Below are 7,948 nucleotides of genomic sequence, written 5' to 3' on the forward strand. Positions count from 1 at the left end.
CAATCCATAAAACAAAATTTTTTTCAGATCTCTCTCTCTCTCTCTCTCTCTCTCTCTCTCTCTCTCTCTGGCCAAATTTTTAAATATTTAAACAAAACTTTCCTTATAGAAAATAGAAAGCAACGTGTGGAACTATGGAATTAAATCTAATTGTACAGTAATAGAATTCAATGGCATCGCATAATCTAGATTCAGGCTTGTTTTAAAACAATCACAGATTTCGCCATAGGTATTTCCCATCAGTAGAAACGTATACGATATACCATATATCGCACTCTCTTGTTCCGTTTATGCCTCGCAACAAGTCCACCGTGGCATTACATAAATATTCGCAATCTTACGAATGAATCTCGACACATCGATGCTCGAGAGGTGAGTATGCTTAACCCGAAGTGCGACTCGCGCTTTAAAGGATTCCGCTGTTCGCACCGTTCGAGGTACTTCGCTAATGAAATGCTAATGAGAGGCCACGTCACCTCGCCAGGCGGATCGTGAGAATACCGAAGACGTATAGCGAAACGCCGAATGCACGAATAAAATCAGTTTCGAGTGAACTCTTAAATTGGATTTAAAATTTCCATAAATCCGATTTGATCGAATCAGCTCATTCGGTTCACAATCACGTTTTTTTTAATTCTTCAGATTTAAATTTACAACACGAGTTTGCTCATTTAGAACGCGCCTCTAAATAACGTTTTCACCATCTTCACTTTTACGACACTTTCCCGTTGCTTTGATCTTTTTGTCGTTACTTGTTAGGCATACTTTACGACTCGGCGTTTTCTGTGATATTTATACATCGACTGTATTCAAATCGGCTTACAACGTCGACCAAACAGTCTTGATTCTATTCCAATTTCTTTAGGATTGATCATCACTTTAGCACGAGAGGGAAAGTATGGTTCTCGCAAATTTCACATAATTCGCGACTCTTCTTTCTATCTCGTTGTCTCTACTTCTCGTTGACTTCGAGTTTCCGCGTTAGAGCGTCGCGTCGTTGGTGGGCCATCGATTGCATTCACGTACGTGGTTGGTAATCTCAGGCGGACGAAGTGTGCATTGCTGCTCTGTGCGCGTAAAGCCGGGATTCCTTTCTCCGTCCCTCCCTTCCAACCGAGAAAATTTATGATACCGGTATACACATGTATCAGAGTGATGCAGGCGCGGATCTCAATTCCGTGGGAATCCAAAAACGTCATTAATTAAATAAAACAATGAAATTATTCTCACATTATCATTCAGACAGACACAGTGTTGATCATTTCCTCAAGAAACCACGTATGATCATTGTTTTAATGTGATTAAAAATTACAAGCTATCGACAAGTCAAATTCCTTTAAGATGATAGATAATAAAACTTAGTTTTTTATATATTGTAATTTCGAGTGAAGAGACTGTAACAGCGTTTAATCTTTCGTCCAATTCGAATCTTGTTTGGTACAAGGCAAACTTTCGCTTTTAAATTTCTTTCTTTTTGATCAAATTTTAATTTGTATTTAATAAAAGTTTTAACATTTAAATTAAAAACAGATTTATTAAAAATAGATTTTAACTATTTAGTAATGTAATAGAAATGTTAAAAAAAAGCAACTCTGAATTTTTCCACATTTTTTTAATAATCGAAAAAACTTAAATTAAGATAAAAAGATCCAGATTGCAGATGGAAGGAGTAAAAATTCAAATGTAGGGTTAATTTAAGATTTACTAAGACATTATTTATTGCTGTAAATAATTGCAAAGAAATATCGAATTTTCGATTTTAAAAAATATAAAAAAACTCGACGAATGGTGAGATGCAAAATTAAATGCTGCGCCTCTTCCATGTTTTATGCAGCAAGAGCTGCTCGTCGGGAATAAACACTTCCGACAAAGCACTTTCGATGTTAAAGATACGTGTTACCTTGCATTGAGGATAAGAGAGATAGAATTATCTGGGATACGTACCTGAAACAAAAAGAAAGTAATTTTATACATCTATTTTATGAAAATCAAAGATATACATATTTCATTGCGAAACAACAATTACACACGCGTAAGTGAAAAATGTCATATTTGGTTCTTCGTGCCTAATCACATTTTCTTTTATAAATTATATTTTATTAATTTCCAGTTCGGCTGTGCGTCGATTATTTGTTGATCTTGAAATACAGATTTAAACCGAAGCCGGAATATGACAATCTGATCATTTTGATGCTCATAGACATTTTAGAAGAATCTTTCATCTTAATACAAAATTTGTAAATTATTTAATTGTGAAAAATATTACCTCGACCGGGGATCGAATCCGGACTTACGTTTCGTGCGAACGTCCTCATCGTTAGAACACCTAAGCAATATTCTTCGTAATAACTAGTATATGTAACAACGTCTTTTTTAGCATGTCTAATCTCATCGATTGATTCTTACTTAATATTGTTTATGTCAATTACTTATGTCTCTTGAAAAAGACGTTGTTTCTACATACAACTATTCTAGTTATTGCGAAGAATATTGCTAAGATCTCGGTGGTTTTATTCCGACTTCGGTTTAGGATTGTATTTCAAAACTGACAAATACTAATCGATGCATAGTTAGATTGCTATCATTGGAAATTATATTCACAAAAGAAGTATGGTTAGACACGAAGAACTGCTTTGACCGAACATGGTCTTTTTCACTTATGCATATTTAACCTTATCAATCGATTCTTACTTAATGTTTAATACAATTGAACTTTGCGTCATTGAAAAAAGAGTCTAATTGGATTAATTAGAATTCTAGTTAAAAATGGACAAATCAGAATTTTCTGATTAAATCTATTACAATTCTAGTTGAGATAATCAGAATTCTTATTGATATGATTAGACACCTCTAGTTCGTTCATTTTCAAACAAAAACTTTTCTCAGTATATATTTTAGAATTTTTTGATGTTGATATCTGTCGACAAGACAAAGGGTTACTGTTCGCTAACTAAAAACCGGTGGAATTTTGTTTCTACAGAAAAGTTAAAATCGTTTTGGATTTTGTCCAGCAATAAACTCATCACGTATAACCCTATAGATAGTTACATTCTTCCGCCTTTACTTCTCTAAATTGAACATTGCCTTTTAGCCGTTGGATTGTAGCCAATCTTGCACTAATCTTTCTTTTTCTTTGTTCAGTATTATTATTCGATGCGTCGTAATAATACGCGTCATACATTTCATTTAAATTATGTATTTAAAATCTTATAAACATGTATTGATTATCATTTGTCAATAAAATTATATCATATTTTTGTATCATATTTTTATATCATATTTTTGTATTGTCTTAAATATATTATTTATATTTCATCATTCATATACTTTATTATTTGTTTTAAAAAATTGTTTTCAAACATTTCTTACAATAACAGCAAAATTTAATATTAATATTTATTCTTGCCTTGTTGCTGGTTACCTAATCTTAATCGAGGTGAGAAGCGATTAGATAACAGTTACTTCATCGAGGAGAAAATATCATTGCAGCTGCAACAGGCAATCTATTGCCTCTTTACAATTTTATGGGTGTATTATGGATTTGTATATATGTATAACTCGGCAAAATCCCAAAAATGATTCCACAATTGCCATAAAAGCCCGACTAGGGGAGCCATTGTTGCAAAACGAGTTCGCAAAAGGCGTGCTGCATATTTATACGACGCCCACATCGCCTCGCGAAATGCATCGCGCTGGATATTAAAGGGATAATAAAGTGCATTAGCTCGAAGGGTGCGTGCGCGGTCATCCTCGCGGTCGTAAATGCCATCATGTACGTGAATTGTTGGCGAAAGTCGTTAGGGATTTACAATCCGATCACTCGTGTATGCGACACGGAAGAAACAATTAATATCTTGAACGCTGAGGCTCTTTTAGATGATCTTTTAGATGAACGTAAAAAACGCACATTTCTTACTATTAATAATTTAATCAAATTTTTAATGCTTTTTAAACAATAATAATCATAATCTAAAATAAATCATAATATAGGTTGGAAGTATAAATATAAAAAAGTACGTTTTGCAATTAAATGTTACAATTTTTTAAAGGAAATAGTTTCTTAAAATAATATATATCTGTAGGTGAATATATCTATATATTGTATTAAATATACACATATCTATATAAATTAAAAATAAAATTAAAATTAGAAATAATTAAATGAAGTATATTTTTTGAATAATTATTTGTTGAAAATTATGGCTCCTGAGTAATCAGCATGCGATTCAAAATCAGTCGACGGCCTGACGAAATCGGTAGCCCCCCACACGCACACGCACACGCATACACAAACACGAGCCCATGTACATGTGGTCTCGACTTACTAAAAGCGAACACATGTACATGGGCTCACTTTGTGTGTGTGCCTGTGCGTGTGCGTGCGTGTGTGTGTGTGTGTGTGTGTGTGTGTGTGTGTGTAGCGCCTCGCCAGGACAAATGGCTGAACTTATAGGCGTGGAAAAGTGATGTTTTGACAACGAAATTTGTGCTGTACGCCATTTCGTTATTATTTGCTTAATTGTGAAAATGTAACGTGTCTCGTACTTATAAAAGTTCTAAAAAAAAAGACAGAAACTATAGGATCCTGGAATTATATACCCTAAACTATATTATCCTGGAATTTTATACATAAAAGCGTATATTTCATTCATTTCAACAGCTGTTCAAACCGTGCGTTTTTGCCCGAAATTAGACTCACTTTATCTGCCTTTTATGACTATTTACTGATTATTAAGGAAGAAAAGAACAGTTTCTGCCCATTTTTACAAGTATTTTAAAACAATCTCGTCATTTGGATTTATTCAAATTGTCTTTATTTACAAATGGCTTGCAACATAAATTAATGTGTCATTCCTCGCTTCTGACGTCACGATTTCAACATGGCCGTCGCGACTACTCAGTAGCCTTAATAAAAAAAATTCAGATTTTTCGTAGCATTGTGTCGTCCACTTTAAATAACTTTCGCGCATCTTCATAGTCATCGACGGGATAAACGAAAAGCTCAAAAAAAAACGGTCGAATCTCTCTCGACTGGATGCCATAAAAAAAGCTAACACTACTTGTACAATATACACGTGATATTATTACGAGAAAACTTGACTGAGAATATTCTTTCGAACTTTTTATAACGACACAGCAGTTTGGATCGCCATATATACTAATCGTTCGCGAGAGAAGAAAATCGCGACACGATAAGCTCCTCTTCTTTGGCGGCGAGGTCATTAAGAAGAGTACCACCTCTCGCGTTTCCCTCGAACTTACTAGGGATATCCGTTGCCATGCTTTTACGATTCTTAAATTGGCAACCTCTTCTTCCTCCGTTATTTCCCTACAAATGCACGATACTTTTATTTGCTCGGTTACGCATACCTTTGGATGTCCTTCGAACGTACCGCACATCATGTCAACATTGCAATCGTTCTCACGATTCGCGTTATCGAATCGGAGAAAAGTCTTCTGTGATAAGATGAAGAGGCGACTCAACAAATTCAACCGTTTCTACCAATGTAAATTAACTTTAATCTCGGATCAATTTCTTTATCTTTTTGTAATTTCAAGAATTAAAAAACGTATGTTTCGCAACAAAAGACTCGTTTTATAATAACTGATATTAAGAACGAGAGAGAGAGAGAGAGAGAGAGAGAGAGAGAGAGAGAGAGAGATGATGTAGGGTATATATAAATTTATTAAAACAATAAATATTTTTAATTAATATCTATAAAAACATTTTTAAACGGAATATAATAAATTCATACATACATATATGTATATTATACACAGTGTTCTGGAAATCGTTTCGGTTTCCTACGACTACGAAATAGATAATTTCTCGTGTAAAAGTAATTAAGTCAAAAATATATGGAATAAAACTGTTTTCGTACATAGAATTCTGTTTTTGAATAAATCGAGTTTGAATATCATCTTCATTAAAAGATGTTATCATTCGGATATATAATATCATTTATTCGAAGAAGTGAAAAATTTGAACACATTACCATGGTATTTAATTCGTCGGTATTTAATTAATCGGTACTTTAATTCGTTTTTAATTCACCGAGCAAGAATATGTCTGCGACATGAAGGACATTTTCGATCAATTTTTCATTTTTAATTAAATAAATTAATTGAAAACTATTATTACAAACTATATTATATATACTTATTTCAAACTATACTAAGTCAATACTGATAAAAATAATAGGTCTATTCACATTACTTCTAGAAATCCCCCCAAATTTTTCCACTTAAAAGGAGATAAATATGTATTCGGATGTTGGTACGAGAGAAAGTGAAGGTGCTGAATAAACTGTACAAACAACAAAACAAACATCTAGTGTTGTCAGGTAGGATAAACAGAACTTTATACGAAAAAATTATGGTACTACTTTTGACTTACTACATGAGAAATCACTTCCTTTCTAATTGTACTATAATTTCTGAAACACCCTGTATATACCTATTTAATTTTTCTATTTATAAACATATGTATAAGATTTTTCCTTTGCTTCTTTTTCTGCGTATCCGTTACGGTAGTCTAAAAGCGTTATATATGGGAGGTACACTAACGAAGAATTCCGCACTCCGTTAATCCGTGAACATTCGTTGCGGACGGACCTCCCACGTATTCCACCTGATAAATGTACCGAGGAGGATGAAGAAGCGATATCGGAATGCACGCGAATGATTGTGCGCAAAGGTCATTGGATGCACGCCAGATCTGCATTGCTTTTCTCATGAGATGAATATATCGGAGACTAAGATGGATCGCGTAGTTTTTCCCGTCGCGCTGACAGATTCAATTTACATAAAAAACGACCCTCTGCATCATCTCTTACCTGCCGTATTCAAATCGCATGCGATATCCGAGCAAAGGTAAAATAAAAATAATTAAATAACACGCAACACATAGAATACATCCTGCCTGACAATAAATTTTGGCTACTTTCTGTTAAAAAGATATTAGGTATATAAAAGCTACTATTTTAGTATTAGTTAAATAATTGTTTTTAAATTAACTGAATAGAATCTAAATAAAAATTGAATTAGAAACACGAAAATATATAGACATATTGGAGTCAGGCGCGGATGTCAGTTCGCGAAAAAATTATTCATGCAGTTAATATAATAGCATGTTCTCTAAATATAAATAAAAATTATGAATTGTATATTTTATACAATTTTATAAAACCAAATATTTTTCTTTAATGAGGTTGTCATTGACGAAGCAATACAACTGAAAAATTTCTAAAACATATGATGATTATAAGATTCTCGCGAATGGAAACACGATACTGCGTCTCATATTCTCATTCTCAAGCTCAAGAAGATCCAATTTGCAATTTGTTATCACGGTCGTGACAGAGTACTTGGACTATTCATCATACCCACACTGTCCTCTTTTTGCTACAAAAATGACGCCACGAACTGCAATAAAAGACGCAAAGCACTGTGGAAAAGCATAATTTCCTTTCATGATATTTCCTTTCATCATAATAAAATACGGTTCGTTCGACACACACATCACCATAGCTGTTGTTTTAATGGTTTAGAAAGGTTAAGCCGTTTTTTTCATTCTATCGTGTAAATCGTAAAACTCAAATTTCAATCACAATTTCTATTCTAACTCGCTCCGGAATCCATAAACTCTTTCATGCGCTTTGAACAATTTCTCACGCTCGCACACAAGATTGCCGTAGAAGTTTTTCGGACTTTAATCTCGAAATGTACTTTTCAAGGAATCATACATTTTCCTTAATGAAGTTTAAGGTAATATATTTTAGAACAAGGTATGTAAGAAAGGATTTACAAGGATACAGCTCTTTACAGGTAAAAATATAATTTCGTAGAACAGCCATATATACAGGTAGAGAAAGAGAGGAGAGAGAGAGAGAGGGAAGAAGGAAGGGAGGGGGGAGCGAGAGAGAGAGAGAGAGAGAGAGAGAGAGAG

General features: G+C 33.7%; 1 protein-coding gene across 1 annotated transcript in view; it reads right to left on the minus strand.

The window, feature by feature from the left end:
• The window catches only part of LOC108748678, a 119,214-nt gene that overhangs the window by 73,492 nt on the left and 37,774 nt on the right, over nt 1-7,948 (minus strand). The gene's annotated exons all lie outside the window — the stretch shown is intronic.

Source organism: Trachymyrmex septentrionalis, unplaced genomic scaffold, assembly GCF_001594115.1.
Source record: "Trachymyrmex septentrionalis isolate Tsep2-gDNA-1 unplaced genomic scaffold, Tsep1.0 scaffold24, whole genome shotgun sequence".
Lineage (NCBI taxonomy): Eukaryota > Metazoa > Arthropoda > Insecta > Hymenoptera > Formicidae > Trachymyrmex > Trachymyrmex septentrionalis.